This window comes from Clupea harengus, chromosome 24, assembly GCF_900700415.2.
Source record: "Clupea harengus chromosome 24, Ch_v2.0.2, whole genome shotgun sequence".
Taxonomy (NCBI): domain Eukaryota; kingdom Metazoa; phylum Chordata; class Actinopteri; order Clupeiformes; family Clupeidae; genus Clupea; species Clupea harengus.
This window is the reverse complement of record NC_045175.1, coordinates 2339471-2361881: the sequence shown is the minus strand read 5'-3', so window position 1 is coordinate 2361881 and position 22411 is coordinate 2339471. Positions and strand designations below refer to the sequence as shown.

The following is a 22411-nucleotide window of genomic DNA, read 5'->3' as shown; positions in this document are numbered from 1 at the left end:
AGCCACAATGACTTCTAACCTCTCTTTTCAGACCTGCGGGTGAAGGAGGGTGCTGTTGTAGGGAAACACACTCCGACTAGAATTAAATGCAGCACCTCCTGCAGCTTGAGCTCTAACCCTCAGTATATCTGGTACAAGAATGGACAGCCTCTACAAGACAAAACCACAGCCTCTATACCACTAGACTCAAGCAGACCCTTTGAAGTGAACAGTTACTCCTGTGCTGTGAGAGGTTATGAGGCTCACCGTTCCCCTGCAGTGTGTGAGTAGGGATGGAACTCATGAACATTATATGACTATTTTCATATCAATTAGAAAGAATACTTGGATGTGTAGTTCACTTTTCTACAGATTCAGCAGAAAACATATGTTTACTCGGACGACTTGTTTTTATACATTACCTACGTGCATGTGTAAGCTGATAGATATGGTGTTTAATACATATTTTACACCTGGCTGTAGGTGCTCCATCTAAACAGTGTTGGGGTGTGACCTACTCATCTAACAGCATCTGTGTAGTGAATGGTTCATCGGTGGATATTTCCTGCACCTACAAATATCCCAGAGATCACCACATCAACACAATCTTCTGGTTTTACCAGCAGATATCAAGCCGTCTCCCAGTAGATCTTAGTTTGGATAAAGACTATCAAAACCACACAGAGTATGTTGGGAATAAAGAGAATAGTTGTACCCTGAGACTGAAAGACATGAGAGAGAGTCACTCTGGAGAATATGCCTTCAGGTTTACTACAGAACAGGGGGAAGGTTACTCTGGATTACCTGGAGTCATCATCTATGTTACAGGTAGGCCCTTTAACTATTTTGATAATGAAATGTGTGTACACGTAGCACTGTGTCCCCCCACACATAATATATCCTCCAGTTCTGCAGGTGTTGATAGCTCCTGAAGCAGTGAAAGAGGGAGATAAAGTGACACTGACCTGTAATACAACCTGTATTCTGAGTAACAACCCCACCTTCATCTGGTACAAGAACGGACAGCCTGTGACCTTGAACCACACAACCAGAGATAACAGGCTGCATCTAAACCCAGTCAGCAGTGAGGATGAGGGCAGTTACTCCTGTGCTGTTAGAAGACACGAGAGTCTCTTCTCCACTGATGTGTTTCTCAAAGTCCGATGTAAGTTACTACAACTGGCAGTAAATGTTTACAGATATGTACGAATGTGGTTTAAAACGTATTGCATATAAAATATATTGTGTCTTGTTGTTTATTTGTAGGTCTATATTTTCTAAATCCTACAAAAATTCAGACATATCAATGAAATGTCTTCATTTGTCACATGCTTAGTTTTGTTATTTAGCATGATAAAACTTGCACACATTTTAACAGACAAGCCAAAGAATGTTTCAGTGTCTATCAGTCCTGGGGAGATAGTGGAAGGCAGTTCTGTGACTCTGACCTGCAGCAGTGATGCCAACCCACCAGTGCACAACTACACCTGGTATATGAGGACTGGAGCTGAATCTCTTATTAGGGGCACAGGTGACAGCATCAGCTTCAATGTGACCTCTGATTCCAGTGGACTTTACTACTGTGAGGCAGAGAATGAAGTTGGCTCTCAGACCTCTACTGGAGTTGCAGTTCCTACAGAAGGTCAGTGTTGTATAGTTTTATGAGAATACTAAAATGTATCTTTTTTTGTTCAAATTCTGCTGTTTGTTTACAACATTCTGGTTAACATGTGGTTTAATGCTTGTGTTGATCATCAGAAGGAGGAGATTTAATACAGCTGTGGCTGTTGTCTCTTGCCACATTATGGCATTCAGAATGTAAAGCCAGTTAGCTTTTCCTGCAAAGTATCACTTACAGCACTGTTGATAATGTTGCATGTATTTACTGTTTCATATGGTCTTTAATTTTCCCTTAGAAGTGGCTGGCATCATCCTGCCAGCTATTATCACCATAATCATCATTCTTGCTGTTCTGCTGTTACTTGGAATTGTGTGCTTGAGGTAATTTAGTGAAGTTTGCTTCCTCTGAAGTAATGTTGTGCAAAACAGGCATGCCATATATATTGCTAACTGCATATTATTTCTATATATGGATACATTTAAGTTTTCTTCTGTAACATCAGCTTAACATCCATATGTCTTATCTGCAAAACAGCAAGCAGAATCCTGAAATGACTGCAGATAGAAGGGACACAAATCCTGTCATACAGGTGAGGAACTTGGTGCTCAAAGTCTTTAGCTGTAGTCTGTTGCACAAATATTGGACATGTGCAATGATTACACATGTACGTATCTCCCCATGTGAAATATCTGACACCATCCAAGCCTAAATAACCTTAGGAGCTCTTGCACCTGAAATCAGAGTTGTATGTCACCATTGTGTCCTATTGTCTCTTCACCTCTGCATCATTCATGATGTAATCTGTTCTCTTTCCCGATCAGAACGACATAGGTCCTGTGAACAGCACTGTCACAGCAAGGGCCACGACCTCTGACCCCGCACAGAGAGTGCCCACACCTGATCAAAACGATATTCAGTATGCCAGCACTCGCTCCAAAATAATTTTGTGAAAAAATGTTGTGCGATGTATATTGCTAACTGCATATTATTTCTTATACATTTGTATTTATTACATGTATTGAATATATAGAACTTTCTCTCTTTGAACTACTCTGACAGGGTAATGCTAAATGTTCATCCCTAAACTGTTTAATTGTATGAGCACTGACAACAGATTTTATGAGGCTTACTCTGTTTCTTTATTCAGTAAACGTGAAGGAGCTGAGAGAAACAGCAGAGGAAACCAAAGGGTAATAAGACACTTTTAAAATCCCCAACATAAACATTCAAAAAGCTGACTGCTTGGTGACAGTGAATTGGGCTTCATTAAGTTTTAGAATCATCTCTTTCTGCCAATATTTTCATAGGCTGTCCATTCTGATGCCCATGATGAGACATACACAGCTCTCAACCCCAGGAGCACATCCTCTGAGTATGACACTCTGCAGGTAAGTCATCCTAGACTGATGTTATCAGCCTCATCATGTATGTTAGTTAAATCAGTGATAGCACTGCCCTATGTAAAACCTTTACCACCATCTATCAAAGTGTTCAGTCATGACTTTGACAATTTCCTCTGTGTGTTAACATATTTCAGAATGTGAGGAATGTGAGTGACACCTACATGCCTCTCCAGAGAAGAGCTCAGGCCTCAGTGTATGAGACTCTGCAGAGAAGAGAGTTGCCCCAGTCAGAGATGGAGCTGAAGGATCTCGGGATGAGATGCCAACACCAACCATGACTTCTGGACTGTCCATCTCATACTTACTGCTGTCACAGTCTTACGTTGTTAAAAGATTTTATTATCAGTGCTAACTTTTCCCTTGTTTCCCATGCTAGGGACATTTAATATTTCTCCGTTGGTGTAGGTTTCTTTGACTCTCGTCATCATTTAGCACCAGTAAACCGCTAATCTAATCACCTATTGCTTTGGATCATGTATGCATTATGGAAGTTACATGTATGTGTATTTTTCTTTTAACCTACACATCCTTAGTTTACCCATGTGGCTTAGTTTAAAATATGGCTTATCTGCACTATTTGTCAGGAGCTGTGGCGTCACGGTCTCTGGATTCTTATTTGATTTTCTTATTTTTTATGTATATCAAGTATGTCACAATTCAACGTTATGGATCATTGTGATCTATGTTGATGTCCATAATGATGTTCTATCCTTCAGAAATCTGTTATTCTGTTTGCGTATTTGATTGCGTACAAAAAAAATGTCTCACAGTATGTGAACAAATGCTCACATACTGTAATTAACACTTTCAAACAAGCAACCAATTAGCCACTCAATCAATGAACCAGTCTGTCAATTCATCAATTAAATGACATCTGCATGTAAGTTATTTCTTTACTTATCTTGTGTTCTCTCCTTTTCCGTGCTGCACAGCATGGCATCTCTGGCTGCATAGCACCTTAACCACAAAGTGAGAAACAGGAAGTTGTTTAGGACCCTCTGTGCACCAAACACACCCACACACTCACCAACAGTCTGCTGGTGTGAACAAGTCTATAGGAGGAGTTATTTTTTTATATATCTTTCAGATTTGTAATTTGGTTAGAGATTCTGAAAATGAGCTTATGAAGTGCATTCACTTTTCACTATTTGCAAGGAAATATTGCCTCCTGGCACCCAATATACAGGACAGGTGGATGATTAGACTGGGGGGAGAGTGGTACACAGAGCAGAGAGGGAGGGTAAGAGGAAATAGCACCTTGAATTGTCCAAAGTGTGACCTGACAGTTGGAGGACTTTCAGAAAGCCACTGTGGTGTTCATCAGTTTCGGTTTTACTGAAGCCTACCAATGAGCTGGATAACAGGCAGATCTGGTGTCACTCTCTCAGTCACAGGTAATGATGAATATATCAATTCTACACATTAGATTATTTTACTCTGTTTAAACTCTCAGTGGATTACATTTTAGGATGGAGCTTTCATGTATGCATACTTGTCCTCTCAGACCTGCAGGTGAAGGAGGGTGCTGTTGTACGGAAACAGAATTAGACTGAACTGACCTGTAGCACCTCCTGCGGCTTGAACGGCATCAGCCTTTTGTTTCAACAGTCACACGTCCTTTTCAGTCTTTCCGTCGAAGTTACCGGTAGTACGAATTTGGCAGACGCCTCTCCGTTAGAAGGTAGGTGCATATCTGTTCCAGTATAGTCATAACTATGACAGTGGTGCCTTTTTTAGATAGTTCTTTGTTTTATTCTGATGTTTCACTAATGTTACCTTTAATAGAAACCCATGTCATTTTTGTAGAAACCTTTCTACCCTAAACTCTGTGCCCTCTCTATATATTCAACAGAGCAGGGATCAGGTGCCTTGTTTCATGTCACTTACATTTGAAAGGAAAATATCAATTTGTTAACATTAATTTTCCTCTTAAAGAAACCAATAGTTTTTTTCTCTTTCATACGTATCATTTTGGTCTGTTTTATTTATGGCATCATAGTAAATGTTTCCTTTACTGTCCTGTAAGCATACATGCTACACTTACGGAGTTTTAGGACAAACCAAATGCCTGTCAAAGCGTGCTGTTTGGCGGATGTATTTATTTAGCAGGAACCTGCCTGACCACAGTCGTTGGTTGATGGCTTGGCTTTTCAAATGCTAATAATAATAGTCAAAGGTCTGAGGGGGGCTTGGTATTGAAGCCCCCCCCCCCCCATTAGTAGTACAGGGAAGTAGGTGTTAATGTTAAATACAAAACAATACTCTCAAACTTTGTTACATGTAGTTTTAGGAAGATAACTCATCTTCACAGACTTAACACTGGGTCTCTCTCAGCAACTCTTATGAGTCTTTGGCTGAGCAGTCGGGAGAGAAAATGGCTGTCATGAATATCCGTCACCACACTGACATTCTTAAAATGGTGGTCAGAAGGCGTCACAACCACTGTCTGAACTTTGGTGCACTAAGTTCTCACCAAGTTTATGTGTGATGTGATGGGCTAGTGCAGAGTGAATAATACCGTCTCAGTTAATGTGCTTTGTAGTTTCAATGGTGATTTTTAGCATTCTTTCTGTTGATCAGATTAGGTGGATGTCACAATGGAGTGGAGCACACAATGGAATGTTTAAAATCCAACGCAACTATGACAGTGATGCCTCCATTTGGGACACAGTTCTTCGCTTTATTCTGATGTTTCACTAATTTCACCAGAAATTCCTATATTAGCATGTTTGTCTCTACACGGATAGAAACGTCTCGGTTACTTACGTAACCTCGGCTCCTTAAGCAGGAACTAGATATAACAGTATGGTACATGACACTAGTCATGAGACTAAATCGAAGCATTTATCCATTCACGCCTGAAAGGCCGCGATATCTGTCAGCGCGCACTCCTGAGCTGGCCCCCTCAGGAGTCTATATCTTGAATCGCGCACCGGATCTCTGTCTTGGAATGAAAACTGAGCAAGAATATCAAACCAAGGAAACACTGTACACGCCAACTTTGTTATATCTGGTTCCTGCTTAAGGAGCCGAGGTTACGTAAGTAACCGAGACGTTTCTATCCGTGTAGAGACAAACATGCTAATATAGGAATTTATGGTGAAATTAGTGAAACATCAGAATAAAGCGAAGAACTGTGTCCCAAATGGAGGCATCACTGTCATAGTTGCGTTGGATTTTAAACATTCCATTGTGTGGTATTATTCACTCCACACTAGCCCATCACATCACACATAAACTTGGTAACCGAGGTTACATAAGTAACCGAGACGTTCCTTATCGCAGTTCACTGCGATATAATAGTATGGGACCCTATACATTCCCGCGTGATAATACAGTGGCAGCCAATCACACACACCAGCTATAAGAAGCCTTTGCCCTCATAGAGGTTCATACGGCCGCTGGCGGTGAACATAAAAACAGGGCAACCTTTATCATAGGCGGCATGGATCCGTGATCCTGCGCCTGTAGGAAAACACCCTGGAATGTTTTATGTGCAACATAACATGTAGACACCAATGAACACACTTATCATATATATTGTTCTCAGGCCAGGGGATTCAGAGATCGCTCGCCTGCAGAACACCATGAAAAAAACTAGGTTCAGCCACATCTAACATATAGAATCTAATGAAAGTGTGGCGAGAACTCCAGCTTGCAGCTTTGCAAATGTCTTCCACTGAAACACCCTTTAGTAAGGCCCAGGAAGACGAGACCCCCCGCGTAGAGTGCACATGCAACTTCTCCGGGGGATCTAAAGACAAGCTCTTATAAGACAACACGATAGCCTCTACTATCCAACGGGAGAGGCTCGGTTTTGATAGAGGTCTGCCTTTTGCACGTGCACCAAAGCACACAAATCGCTGATCTGAGGAGGCGAGAAAACTGCTAATTCAATCACCTGATTGCGGAATGAGGTTACCACCACTTTAGGTGTGTAAGCAGCATTAGGTCGCATAACCACTGTCACCAGCGATTGAGAACTGAAGGCACGATGGGCTGACTGACAGGGCTTGCATGCTGACGTTAACGCCAGTAGCAGCGCCGTCTTTAAAGAGACAAACTTTATGTCTACTGTCTCCAGGGGCTCGAACGGAGGCCCTGTGAGAGCGCGTAACACCACTAGCAGATCCCAAGAGGGTATGAGGTGTCTCTCTGGCACCCTGAGCCGTCTCACCCCCGCCATAAAGCGTGACGCTAGCGGGTGACTGCCAGGAGAACTGCCATTAATGAAATGGCAGCCATGTACACTTTGAGAGTGGAAGCCGCCTTCCCCTCATCAAACAACTGCTCTAGGAATTCTAGAATAACGCCCAGCGCGCAGTTAATGGGATCATGCTGACGCGCAGCACACCATCGTTCAAAACTGCGCCACATCAGGACACCGCCCAGTGGTAGCTCCTCCGCCTCGCTGTCTGCTGCCCTAGGGCTAGCAGGTGGCGGTGACGGGGAGAGGCCAAGGAGTGGAGCTGCGCCTGCAAAGCGGCTGCTTCCACTCACAGAGCCCACGGCTGGAGGCGCACTCGGTCCTACAGGGGCGTTAGCCCCGGATGGAGCCGGTGCAGCCCCCTCGGCGTCCTTGCGCTCCCATAGCCTGGTAGCCTTAGCTAGCGTGAGGCTAGCACAGATGGCACAGACAGGGTCAGCGCCCGAGAGCGCGACCACTGCGTGGTTCCTGCCGAGGCAGGTCACGCACCGACGGTAGCGGTCACCCTTCACACGGGTGTGTCCGCAGTCGGGGTAATGTCTGGACATCTTATTAATCTGAAAGTAGAGAAGAGTATTAATACACAAGTGTGACGGGAGGACGGCAGTGTAGACCGACTACGCCACCCAGTTTATAGAGATGGGCCTCTAGTTTAAAGTTTAGTGTTTAGGTTCTTTGTTTGGTGGGAGCAGCACTACAGATTCATCCAGACTTCGTTTCTGATACAAAAATATACAATTTATTACAAGCACTAAAATATAAATACAACACAAGTCCATATGAATCAGGCCGTAGGCCACTGCCGAAGGAACCACAGTCTACAATGTCCAAGAGTCCGCCGTATCCAAAAGTCTGTCAGCATCCACCACCGCTGCTCACTTTGGTCTGTCAATATCACGCACACTCGCACGCACACAGAGAGAGAGAAATCGCCAGTATCTCCACAAGTAGCAATACACACTCACAGCAAACAGAAAATAAATAGCCAACACACAAAAAGGTAATAATATCAACCAAAAGTAAATCCACCCAAAGAAAATAGCTACTTGTGATAGTCTGTGAAGCTCTACTTTGTATGGTGCTAATACGTAATACTTCAGTTTATTAGCGGACAAGGCACACTCACAATTGAACCGAGAGCAGACGAATCTCGCTCTCAGTCAATATTTAAATCAGGCTTCTCTCAGTCAAACGGACGACTCCGGTCAGCTCTTTCCTGGCAACCCACGAACGCAGACGACAGGGATCTCACCGGCCGCCACTCCAACGCAGTAGGGAAACAATCAACTTCGGTTCTTGTTCAACAGACGTCCGGTAATCCAGCAAACGCCAACAACTACAAAAGCTCTGTCCCCAGACTTGGTTCCTCCGTCCTCTCTAGTAATCCTGCGTTACATCCAGCCTCCACAGACTATTCAGTGTTCATGTTAAAAAGGGTCTCAATCAGACATAAATATCCGCACCTGTACCATGCAATCAGATGTTTGCGAGGCGCACCAGTCAAGGGGGCGTTACCCAGCAGAGTTCTGAAAGTTAGTTAGTTAAGCCTTTGTATTCCTATCGGAACATAGGCCATTGATGAATTGTTTCCACCCTCGTCTGTCCTGAGCCATCCTCTCCAGCTGTTTCCACGTCAGCCCCTTCTTCTTGAATTCCTGCTCTGTGCTCCTTCTCCAGGTGTTTTTGGGTCGTCCTCTACCCCGTTTGCCTTGTGGGTTCCATGTCAGTGCCTGTTTTGTTATTGCTGTTGTGTTTCTTCGTAGTGTGTGTCCAATCCAGCTCCATTTTCTCCTTAACAGCTGTATATCTACTGTTTCTTGTTTTGTGCATTCCCATAGGTTGATGTTGCTTATTGTGTTTGGCCAGAAGACTCCAAGGATGCGTCTTAGACAGTGGTTTATGAAGGTTTGTAGTTTGTTTGTGATGTTGGTGGTAGTTCTCCAGGTTTCGGAGCCATAGAGCAGCACGGTTTTGATGTTGGAGTTGAAGATTTGAAGCTTCGTCTTGAGGGAGATGTTTTTACTTTTCCAAATTTTGTTTAAGATGTTAAATGCTGTTCTTGCTTTCCCAATTCTTGTCTTCACGTCATCCTCTGTCCCACCATCAACAGCTATCACACTTCCCAGGTAGGTGAATTTGTCGACATCTTCCAGCGTCTGGTCCCCGATGGTTATTGGGTCCGTGTTCTTGGTGTTTATCCGCATTACTTTGGTTTTTGGACCATTTATTTTGAGTCCAAGTCCAGCTGCTGTTTTTTCTAGCAGTTCGGATTTGTCCTGCATCTGTTGGTGGCTATGGGAGAGTAGTGCGATGTCATCCGCAAAGTCGAGGTCCTCCAGATGTTCTGTTAGACTCCACTGGATGCCAGTCTTTTTATTGTGGGTTGATTGTACCATGATCCAGTCAATGCACAGAAGGAAGAGGAAAGGGGAAAGCAGGCAGCCCTGTTTCACGCCAGTGAGTACTTTGAATTTTTCTTGTGCGCATCCCTGGAAGAGTACGTTGCATTGCATGTCCCAGTACATGTTCTTGATGATGTTGGTATACTTTGTGGGGATTCCATAGTGTGCCATGAGTTTCCATAGCATTTCACGGTCTACACTGTCAAATGCCTTTGCAAAGTCTATGAAATTGACATGAACAGGTGTTCGCCATTCTATAGACTGCTCAATGATGATCCTGAGGCTAGCAATTTGGTCGGTGCACGATCTTTTGTTCCTGAAACCAGCTTGGTTTTCTCTCAGTTCATCATCAACCCCCTTACGAAGTCTCTCCAAGATGATGCGGCTGAACACTTTGCCTGGTGTTGATAGCAACATGATCCCTCGGTAGCTGTTGCAATCCCTGAGGTTTCCTTTCTTTGGTATGACAGCAATGAGCCCGTCCTTCCAGTCTGTTGGTATGTTTCCTTCTTCCAACCATATGGTCTTTATTAGCTGGTGGAGCATGGTGGTTGAGGTGTCGAGATCTGCTTGTAGAGCCTCTGATGGGATGTCATCTGGCCCTGCTGCTTTGCCACGTCGCAATTCCTTGATGGCCTTCCTCACCTCAGATCTTGTTGGGGGGCCACAGTTGATGTCCAGCGTGTGTGTGGCTGGTGGGATCTCTACCTTTTGGGCAGGGGGCTGTCTGTTGAGCAGCTCCTTAAAGTGTTCTGTCCACCTTCGATGTTGTTCTTCTTTGGTGGTGAGAAGTCGTCCCTGTTTATCCCTGATCTGGGTGTTTGTCTGTCTAAACTTACCAGCTAGTTTCTTGGTGGTCATGTAGAGTTCTTTGATGTTGTTTTTTCCAGCTGCTTCCTCTGCTTCCCGTGCCAAATTCTCAATGTAATTCCGCTTGTCACATTTTGCACTTTTCTTCACTTCTTTATTTGCTGTTTCATATTCTTTGTGAGCTGCTGCCTTTTTTGCTCGGGTTTTGCTTTTGTTTAGTGTGTCTTTTTTTGTCCTCCTTTCTTCAATTTTCTTCAGTGTGTTTGTTGACAACCAAGGTTTATGGTTTGTTGCTTTTCTCCCCACTACTTCTAGGCACGCCTCCTTCCATATGTTTTTCAGGTTGCTCCAGTGCTCTTCCACTGATTTGTGTTGTTCTTCTTGCAGGGCTTGGAACCTGTTCTGTAAGGTGGTTTGGTACAGTTCAGTTGTTCCTATGTCCTGGAAGAGCTGGGTGTTGAACTTTGTTCTTGTGTTGGTGGGGTTGTTGCATCGCTTCAGCTTGAGCTGGAGTTTTGCAGCCAGTAGGTGGTGGTCTGACCCAGCGTCTGCCCCCCTCTTCACACGGACATCTAGGAGAGAGCGCCTGAACTTCCTGTTTATGCATATGTGGTCGATTTGATTTTCGGTAGTGTGATCAGGTGACATCCAGGTGGCTTTGTGGATGGTTTTATGTGGAAAGACTGTCCCTCCTATGACCAGATTGTAGTCAGCACAGGTGTCTGCAAATCTCTCGCCGTTTTCATTCATGCAGCCGATTCCATGTTTCCCCATCACCAGTTGGTATCCACTGTTGTCGTTTCCCACCTTTGCGTTCATGTCGCCCATGAGTATAGTGATGTCTTTTTCTTTCCTGGCCTGGAGCAGCTGTTGTAGTTGGTTATAGAAAATGTCTTTCGTTTCCGAAAGAGTTCTGAAAGTGAGCGGTCCTAATTAAAAGAAACGGCAACTGCAGAACACAATAAGCAACATCATAACAAACATACAGTCACTCAACACCCATATAATACTCACATATGACACAAGCACACTATCAGCAACGAACACGTTGTTAGCAAGATAGCAGGCTAGTCAGAAACTTAGCCGGCTAGGCAGCTAGGATAGCAGCTACTACTTCCAAAATGAAGTTGAGCCAAAGAATTTTGCAGCGCCCTGAGCTAGTGAGGGTTAAGGAACCCGAATAACTCACCAACCCGTAGAGAGCAAAAGCACACAAAACTATTTGACTTCTGGTAGCGTAGAGGATATTACTCGGAGCTGGCACTTCGTTCTTGCGAAGTTTTCAAAGAGACAGAGATCCGGTGCGCGATTCAAGATATAGACTCCTGAGGGGGCGGGCTCAGGAGTGCGCGCTGACAGATCTCGTGGCCTTTCAGGCGTGAATGAATAAATAATTCGATTTAGGCTCATGACTAGTGTCATGTACCATACTGTTATATCGCAGTGAACTGCGATAAGGAACCCATGTCATTTTTGTCACCTTTCTACTCTGAACTCTTTGCCCTCTCTGTATTTTCAACTTTTGAAGGACAAATAATAGCCATGTAATAGTCATGAAGATTGTCAGACTGTTGCATATCAGGGTACAGGTGCCATGTTTCATGTTGCTCACATTTGAAGGAAAATACCAATTTACTTTATTAGCATTAATTTTCCTCTTAAAGAAAAAGAGTTTTTTTCTTTTTTATACATTTTGCATTTTGCTCTGTCTTTACTGCATCATAGTAAATGTGTCCTTTATTGTCCTGTAAGCATGCATGCTAGACTTTTCTCTATTCTTACTAAAGTCCAGTCTGTAGTAGTTGCTTCCACCTTTTCTGATGTGAGTGTGAAAGTTACACTGAACACTACTGATACTAGTAATAGAGTAATAGTAGAGTAAGGATATCCAGTCAGCAACCTAAACTCTTTAAGATCCTCTGTTCTTAATTTATCCTCATTAATCAAAAACCCATTAATTTCCTAAACTCTGCCTATATAAATTGAACAGTGTGTTATTTTGTGTTATTGCAGGGGAAGAGAGAAATGTGTTTTAAAAGCATGCTCATGTTGACGGCAGTATTTCTCCTGAGGCTGCCAGGTACAATGGACATAATGTAATACTTCCAAGATATGCTAGGATGATATGGCCAATACACTATGAAAGTATAAATGTGTGTATGTAATAAATGTATACTATTATTTGAAATCATATCATAAGATATATTAACAGTGTTATTTTAACAACTCCTCACACACAGGCATCAGAAATTATAATTGCAATACCAGATCAGTGCCATTAAAAAATACTCTTCTCAAAGCTGTTTGCATTTAAATCTTTTATCCAAACTGACTCTTCATTGTGCCTGTGTTTCAGGTGTTCAGTGTGGAGTGAGTGTGACCTACTCCTCCACACGAGTCTGTGGCCTTAAAGGGGCATCAGTGGTCCTGCCCTGCAAATATTACTATTATGGGGTTGGAAAGTATGAAGGAGGAGAGTGGTATAAAGAGAAAAGAGGGAGAGTCAGAGTACACAGTAACTCTGATTATCCTGACTGCAGTCTGAAAATAGACAAACTGTCAGATGATCACTCTGGTGTTTATCACTTTCGGTTTTACACAGCTTACAGGAGTTGGATCGCAGGCAGACCTGGTGTTACAGTCTCCGTTACACGTAATGATGAACATATACAACTTACAATGTGTTTTCTTTTTTCTAATCATAATGGAAATTATTTTCAAGGTTGAAGCCAAAATGACTTCTAACCTCTCTTCTCAGACCTGCAGGTGAAGGAGGGTGCTGTTGTAGGGAAACACAATCAGACTGAACTGACATGCAGCACCTCCTGCAGCTTGAGCTCTAACACTCAGTATGTCTGGTACAAGAATGGACAGCCTCTACAAGACAAAACCACAGCCTCTATACTACTAGACTCAAGCAGACCCATTGAACAGAACAGTTACTCCTGTGCAGTGAGAGGTTATGAGGCTCACCATTCACCTGCAGTGTGTGAGTAGGGATGTAACTCAAGAACATTAAATGACTATTTCATGTCAGATGTATGGGAAACTTTGATCTGAATGTCAATTACAAAGATTCAGCAGATGAAACAGTCTGTTACGTTGGGAGATAACCATATAGATGCCTTTCATAATGATAAACATAATGTGCATGTGTAAGCTGATATATATATGGTGTTTAATACTCATATTTTACACCTGGCCGTAGATGCTCTATCTAAACAGTGTTGTGGTGTGACCTACTCATCTAACAGCATCTGCGTATTGAATGGTTCATCGGTGGATATTTCCTGCACTTACCAATGTCCCAGAGATCACCGCATCAGCACAACCTTCTGGTTTTACCAGCAGATATCAAGCCGTCTCCCAGTAGATCTTAGTTTCGATAAAGACTATCAAAACCACACAGAGTATGTTGGGAATAAAGAGAATAGTTGTACCCTGAGACTGAAAGACATGAGAGAGAGTCACTCTGGAGAATATGCCTTCAGGTTTACAACAGAACAGGGGGAGGGTTACTCTGGATTACCTGGAGTCATCATCTCTGTTACAGGTAGGCCCTTTAACTATTTTGATAATGAAATGTGTGTACACGTAGCACTGTGTCCCCCCACACATAATATATCCTCCAGTTCTGCAGGTGTTGATAACTCCTGAAGCAGTGAAAGAGGGAGATAAAGTGACACTGACCTGTAATACAACCTGTATTCTGAGTAACAACCCCACCTTCATCTGGTACAAGAACGGACAGCCTGTGACCTTTAAACACACAACCAGAGACAACAGGCTGCATCTAAACCCAGTCAGCAGTGAGGATGTGGGCAGTTACTCCTGTGCTGTCAAAAGACACGAGAGTCTCTTCTCCACTGATGTGTTTCTCAAAGTCCGATGTAAGTTACTACAACTGGCAGTAAATGTTTACAGATATGTACGAATGTGGTTTAAAACGTATTGCATATAAAATATATTGTGTCTTGTTGTTTATTTGTAGGTCTATATTTTCTAAATCCTACAAAAAGTCAGACATATCAATGAAATGTCTTCATTTGTCACATGCTTGCTTTTGTTATTTAGCATGATAAAACTTGCACACATTTTAACAGACAAGCCAAAAGATGTCTCAGTGTCTATCAGTCCTCGGGAGATAGTGGAGGGCAGTTCTGTGACTCTGACCTGCAGCAGTGATGCCAACCCACCAGTGCACAACTACACCTGGTATATGAGGACTGGAGCTGAATCTCTTATTAGGGGCACAGGTGACAGAATCAGCTTCAATGTGACCTCCGATTCCAGTGGACTTTACTACTGTGAGGCAGAGAATGAAGTTGGCTCTCAGACCTCTACTGGAGTTGCAGTTCCTACAGAAGGTCAGTGTTGTGTAGTTTTATGAGAATACTAAAATGCATCTTTGCCTGTTCAAATTCTGCTGTTTGTTTACCAAATTCTGGTGAAGAAGTGATTTAATGCTTGTGTTGATAATTAGAAGGAGGAGATTTAATACAGCTTTGACTGTTGTCATCATCTTGCCACATGAAGGCATTCAGAATTTAAAGCCAGTTAACTTTTTCTTGCAAAGTATCACTTACAGCACTGTTGATAATATGACATGTATTTACTGTTTCATTATCAAGTCTTTCATTTCCCCCTAGATGTGGCTGTCAACATCCTGCCAGCTATTATCACCATGATCATCATTCTTGCTGTCCTGCTGTTACTTGGAATTGTGTATATGAGGTGATTCAGTGAAATTGGCTTCCTTTTGTGCAAAAACAGGCACACCATGTATATTGCTAACTGCATATTATTTCTATGTATGAATATATATATAACGCTCTCTCTTTAGTCTACTCTGACAGGGCAATTCTGAATGTTCATCCCTAAACTGTAGTTTAGTTATATGAGCACCGACAGCAGATTTTATGAGGCTTACTGTGTTTCTTTATTCAGTAAACGTGAAGGAGCTGTGAGAAACAGCAGAGGAAACCAAAGGGTAATAAGAAACTTTTAAAATCCCTAAAATAAACAATCAAAAAGTTGCATGCTTGGTGACAGTTATTTGGGATTTGTCAAGTTTTAGAATCATCTCTTTCTACCAATATTTTCATAGGTTGTCCATTCTGATGCCCACGATGAGACATACAAAGCTCTCAACCCCAGGAGCACATCCTCTGAGTATGACACTCTGCAGGTAAGTCATCCTAAACTGATGATATCAGCCTTATCATGTATGTTAGTTAAATCAGTGATAGCACTGCCCTATATAAACTTTAACCACCATCTATCAAAGTGTTCAGTCATGACATTGACAATATCCTCTGTGTGTTGACATATTTCAGAATGTGAGGATTGTGAGTGACACCTACATGCCTCTCCAGAGAAGAGCTCAGGCCTCAGTGTATGAGACTCTGCAGAGAAGAGAGACGCCCCAGTCAGAGATGGAGCTGAAGGATCTCGGGATGAGAGGCCAACACCAACCATGACTTCTGGACTCTCCATCTCATACTTACTGCTGCCACAGTCTTATGTTGTTAAGGGATCTTATTATCAGTGCTAACTTTTCCCTTGTTTCCCATGCTAGGGACATTTAAGGTTTCTCCATTGGTGTAGGTTTCTATGACTGTCATCATCATTTAGCACCAGTCAACCTCTAATCTAATGAACTTTCTTTTGCTTTGGGTAATGTATGCATTGTGGAAGTTACATGTCTGTTTATTTTTCTTTTAACTTACACACCCTTAGTTCACCCATGTGGCTTATTTTAAAATGTTGCTTACCTGCGTTATTTATCAGCTGTGATGTCACTGTGTCTGGAAATTATAGAACTTCATGCTGATATATATATATTTTTTCATAATTCCTTGTATCCTAATAAAGAATTTTGTGTGCATGATGTTGCAAATGTCCTTTGTTGAGGAACAAGTGGTCTTAATATTTATCGGGCCTTTAAGGGTGGATGTGTGTGTGTGTGTGTGTGTGTGTGTGTGTGTGTGTGTGTCCAATCCAATCCAATGTTAGGCACACATGTTGCTAGTCATTGACTTCTACAATGCCAACATCATCAGGATGCTACATTTTTGGAATGCTGCCTTTTCTGATACCCCTTTTCCACCAACTGGCCAGCCAACCACGTAACACATAACTTATTTTATCATTGGAGCTGTTGTTCACTGAGTGCTAAATGGCTTCCTTTCCTCTTCCATGTATTACTGTCGTGGCCAGTCCTCAGATACCCCTTTTCCACCAAAGCCGGGCCGGTGCTGGTTCCGGGCTGGTTCCGGGCTGGTGCTTAAGCGGTTCGGTGCTGGTTCTTATCTAAGAACCAGCTCGATTTTCCACCGACCGAGAGCCAGAGTAGGGCTAGCTACGTCTTTAAATCACGTCATACGCCTCCGTTGTCCTAGCTGAACATTTTGGAATGTTGTGACAGGTTACTAGTTATTCACGAGTGGTTTTCTTCCAGCGAGAAGGCAAACAAATTTCGATAACACTTCTATTATGCTTCATTTTTAATACCATGTAGTACCATACGAACTTAAGTTAATGTTCTGTTAATTGGCAACGGGTTTTCTATATTTCCCCACGTAGATCAAACAAGTGACAATGCAGTTCATGACGGGAGTTGACTAGCCACTACATACTTACCAGTTGCCATAACAACTGTAGCAGTACCGCACGACAGCTAGCAGCTAATGCTAGTTAGCTAGCTGCTACACGAATTTGCTTAGTCAAGAGCTAATTTTAGGTGTGACATCACACATCAAAAACAAGCCAGATTGAAAGAGTTACTGTATACACTCGGTTCCCAAACTGAGGTACGCGTACCCCCAGGGGTACGCGAAGTGGTTCAGGGGGTACGCGGGGAGACAATTCCCGCGATAACGGAAAACGGACGGAATTCGCGGAATGTAAAACAGAATTGCAACTTTCAGACGGAAACATCATTTTGTGCATCAAAATCGCCCAAATTCCCCTGTATTTTGCCCTGCAAGGCTGTATTTATTTCTAATAAACACAACAAGGATGAACAAGCATTAATTAAAAAACAAAACCACTGAGAAAATGTCACGTCTGTGCTGAACTCCGCTCTGGCCACGTAGCTGGAGATTGATGTCTGAAGGGGTACGGGACTGTAAAAAGTTTGGGAACCACTGCTGTATACTATGCAGACAAACTTACACATTTTGATGGATGAAAGATTTCTTCATTTTTTTTTATTTGTTTGTTACTTGGTCTGTTGTCCTTTTGAACCCCGCCATCTCCAGCTCTCCCCCTTTTTTCTCATATATTTTAGCTTTTATTTACTGCCTTTTCAAGTTTGTCTTGCATTTTTGCTGATGACCAAATCGCTATCAAGGTATTTCTTTCGTCCGTGATCCACTGCTGGATGGATTTTTCATTTATGTTTTCACCGTTTTCACTCATCATCTTGGTTGACGGTGGGAAAAAATGGCGGTGGAAATGTCTGTTTCTGGTGGGGTAGCTCCGCCCATAACCTCGGGACGAACCCGACGTCACCGGTTCTTGTTTCTGGCCCAGCATAAAGTTGGTGCTGAGTTGGAACCTGTTTTTTTGGAACCAGAGCCAGGTTTATTTGTGTGGAAAACCGAAGAACTGGTTCGAGAATTGGAACCGGCCCGGCTGGTGGAAAAGGGGTATGAGAGCAACACACTTTCCCACTAGTTGTGGCCTCATCTACTGGTGATGGAAGATATGACATTCCACATCCATATGAAAATTGACCTTGCATGGGGAAAAAAAGGAAAGCTGGTGGCTATTCATCAATGTATTTAAACAACACACACACCTCTTCTTCGTCAGCGGTTCATAACGTGACAACATTAATATTGGCATTATAGAACTGCAAGTTGGCAAAGGTTTCTGAGTGTTAGTCTTTCTGTGCTTTACTGAAATACAATATTTATTGAAGGAGCCTGTCTTGGTAAACTTAATTAATCTGACTCCACTCAATTAGGAAGCTTGTTTTTTTAATGCTGTATTGCTACTTAGGCTGACCTAGGTTCATTTCTTTTGGATGCCTACAATCTGTTTGGAATAATACCCCTCTTACTTTTTAAATACTGGTTTCTTCTAGGAATAGTGTTGCTCAGGATATTGCCATGACTGTTTTCTAGATTTTGGCATATTCCACGGACACAATCTGTTACTAGTTCTGGAGAATAGCTCAGAGGCTGCAGTGCATACCAGCATGTTTGACCGAACCTTTTCAGGGACCGAGTGCCAGGCTGCTGCGCGATCTCAGTATAACCATTGGGTCCAGTGCAGAGGCTGGACGCCAAACCACCGCTGTATAATACAATGTAACAGTTCTGCTGCAGCGTGTCTAGCCCAGGTGATTAGCCAGGTACCTCAAAATTTACATCACTGCTGTCATTGTGAAAAGACTGTTACCTAGTAATACTTCTCTTGTTAAGAATTTCTTGAGAGGCCACAATGGATCAGAGCATCACGATTTCTTTGTCAGGTGCAAGTTACTAATTCAGTTACACATTCAAACTAGTCTAAAGTGAATAATCTAAAGTTACAAATACATACGAAAACACATAGAACAAATCCAAACATTCAGAGAGTATGAACATACCTGGCTGCTCAGAGGATGATGGCTACACACATAGAGTGCGGGAGGCACTGGCCACAGAATACAAGTCCTTTGACTATCTTCCCCTTAAATGCACAGTTCATTTAGTCCTACATCTGGTATATTCATCACATGGACTTCTCTGTTTACTCATAGGATCACACAAAAAAAATGGAGGGGTTTGTCACCTCCAGAGGGGGGTTATCTGCAACCCACAGAGACCAGAATTCAAATTTTCCTGAGATCTATGTTAAAACAAATCTCTTCAGCTGCAGGACCGAGACCACTGTACCATTCAGACGGAGACCATTCAAATGAACCCAAACATGACCAAGAAATCATCTTATAATGCAATAGCACACTTAGTACTCTTAAATCCATTTCCCTGCCCTTAGTTTAACCCTTGTGTGGAAAAGAACAGGGGGAGAACCAGAGACAGAGGGTAGAGATAAGAACATCAGCAGGGGTGTGGAACAAGTCAACCTAGTGGAGCAATGCACCTCTGGGATGATTTTAGAAACATAACCGCACATAATAAGTCATTGTAACTAGTTGGCCATCTGTGTTTTCCTATCCAGAGATTCTCGACCTGCAACCTAAAGCCTAATATGACATGCATTGACATGATTTTATCTTTAAAACCGGAACAAAAGCAAGGGCAGGGGCAGAAAAAGAGAAACACATAAAACACCTCTTGGTTGAAAAGAAACAGGAACATCACAGTGTGGTTGAAACCAGACATGTGCAAATATCTGAATATGTGACCAGGGCTAAAAAGCACATAGTGTGTGAAACACCAGCAATTAAAACATTAGTTAAGAATGACGGTAAATTCATAGAATATGAAGTAAAAAGGTATAACATAGTGTGACGATGTGATCGTCCCTACAGGTGAATATGTGCTCTGGCTGCCATGCTATCGAGCCAGGCTCTTTGGTGTGGCGGTCAGAGCGCATGTTTGGCACCCTGTAGACCCGGGTTCGAGTCCGGGTGGGGTGACCACGCTCTCCCTTCGCTACAAATGGTGTTAGAAGTGGGATGACCCGCTATGAGGTCATCGGAAGCGTGCCTGTAAACACTGTGTGAGGGACCCCATGGTTGGGTGAAGCACCGTGTGAAGGACCATGGTTGGGTGAAGTGCTTGTGTGGGGTGCTCTGGATGGGAGAAACATGATTGGTGTATGCGTGAGGGATGTCTGTGTGCGTAAAGAGCATGGGTGCGCTTCCCGAAGGTGAGGGCAGTGTGACGATGTGATCGTCCCTACAGGTGAATATGTGCTCTGGCTGCCATGCCATCGAGCCAGGTTCTTTGGTATGGCGGTCAGAGCGCATGTTTGGCACCCTGTAGACCCGGGTTCGAGTCCGGGTGGGGTGGGGTGGGGTGACCACGCTCTCCCTTCGCTACACATATGCAATCCATTTACCATTATGCTGTTTTAGTCCAAATATAAACCATGCTTTATCAGGTCACTTTTAGTCGGCTTTGTCTGAGTTTATTTCACCTAAATGTAGCTTTGAGGACACACATTGCACATGGTCAAGTCTCAAGTGTAAAGTTGTCTTTACTTGTTACTTATATTAGAGTGAGTGTTTAACATCCACCAATAAAGGTTGAAAGAGGTTAGTTCAGTAAACTGCTCCAGGAGACCAAAGTTCATGTCAGTAGGTTAAGGTAGACTAATCCATCAGAGTTTGGCCTTGTCATTATCCATAGTCAGTTAATGCCAAATAGTCACACTATATTTGTTTTGATCAACAACTTTTGATACTTCTGTGCACTATTATGTGACACATAGCCTGTATGTTCTCTCTCTCTCCCTCTCATGAAATTAAACCATGCTTTTGTCCTTGTTACGTTTCAGTTTTTTTCTGTTGCACCAGCTTCTGCCTGATAGAGGAAGTTGGAGAATGTGGAACAACACTCATCTTTACTTCACTGTGTAAAAACCCACAGGGAAGCATTCTATCAGCAATTAGTTTCAACAGTCATACTCCCTTTTCAGTCTTTTCGTCGAGGTTGCTGATAGTGAGAATTTGGCAGACGCCTCTCCGTTAGAAGGTAGGTGCATATCCGTTCATGTATAGTCATAACTATGACAGTGATGCCTTTATTTGAAAGAGAGTTCATTTTTATTCAGATTTTTACAAATTGTACCTAATTTTACTATTTTTTAGTTACCTTAACGTTAAATCTTTACCTTAAGTCATAGTAAAGTCCAGTGTATAGTTATTGTTACCACCTTTTCTGACGTGAATGTGAAAAAGACACTGAAAACTGATTAAACAAGTTAAATACTAGTAAGGACTACCTGTGAGCAACCTAAACTCTTTAAGATCCTTTCTGATCTTCATTAATACAAAATAATAACATTTCCTAAACTCTTCCTATGAAAATTGAATAATGTAGTATGTGGTGTTTTATTATTTCAGGGAAAGTGAGAAATGTTTTTTAAAAGCATGTTCATCTTGACATTATTTCTCCTGAAGCTGCCAGGTACAGTGGACATAATGTAATACTTCCAAGATATGCTAGGATGATATGGCCTATACACTATATATGTATACTATTATATGAAATCATATCATAAGATATACTAACAGTGTAATTTTAACATATTTATTTCACACTCCCAAACTCCCAGAATTTATAATTATAATACCTGATCTGTGCCAGGAAAATACTCTTCCCAAAGCTGTCTGCATTTAAATCTTTTATCCAAATTGACTATTCATTGTGACTGTGTTTCAGGGGTTCAGTGTAGAGTGAGTGTGACCTACTCCTCCACACGAGTCTGTGGCCTTAAAGGGGCATCAGTGGTCCTGCCCTGCAAATATGACTATTCTGGGTGGCACATATATATGAGAGGAGAGTGGTATGAAGAGAAAAGAGGGAGAGTCAGAGAACACAGTAACTCTGATTATCCTGACTGCAGTCTGAAAATAGACAAACTGTCAGATAATCACTCTGGTGTTTATCACTTTCGGTTTTACACAACCCTACACATGAGTTGGATAACAAGCAGACCTGGTGTTACAGTCTCCGTTACACGTAATGATGAACATATACAACTCACAATTTATTTTCTTTTTTCTGATTATTGTGGAAATTATATTCAAGGTTGAAGCCACAATGCCTTCTAACCTCTCTTCTCAGACCTGCAGGTGAAGGAGGGTGCTGTTGTAGGGAAACAGAATCAGACTGAACTGACGTGCAACACCTCCTGCAGCTTGAGCTCTAACACTCAGTATGTCTGGTACAAGAATGGACAGCCTCTACAAGACAAAACCACAGCCTCTATACCACTAGACTCAAGCAGACCCTTTGAAGGGAACAGTTACTCCTGTGCTGTGAGAGGTTATGAGGCTCACCGTTCCCCTGCAGTGTGTAAGTAG

The 22411-nt window shown here is 42.6% G+C and overlaps 1 long non-coding RNA gene across 1 annotated transcript; it reads left to right on the top strand.

Moving 5' to 3' along the window:
- Positions 1-2567: 2567 nt before the first annotated feature.
- LOC116219340 lies at positions 2568-3176 on the top strand. The gene is made up of 3 exons (XR_004163167.2): positions 2568-2790; positions 2908-2988; positions 3138-3176. It is a non-coding gene; the product is annotated as an uncharacterized LOC116219340 (long non-coding RNA).
- Positions 3177-22411: the final 19235 nt, after the last annotated feature.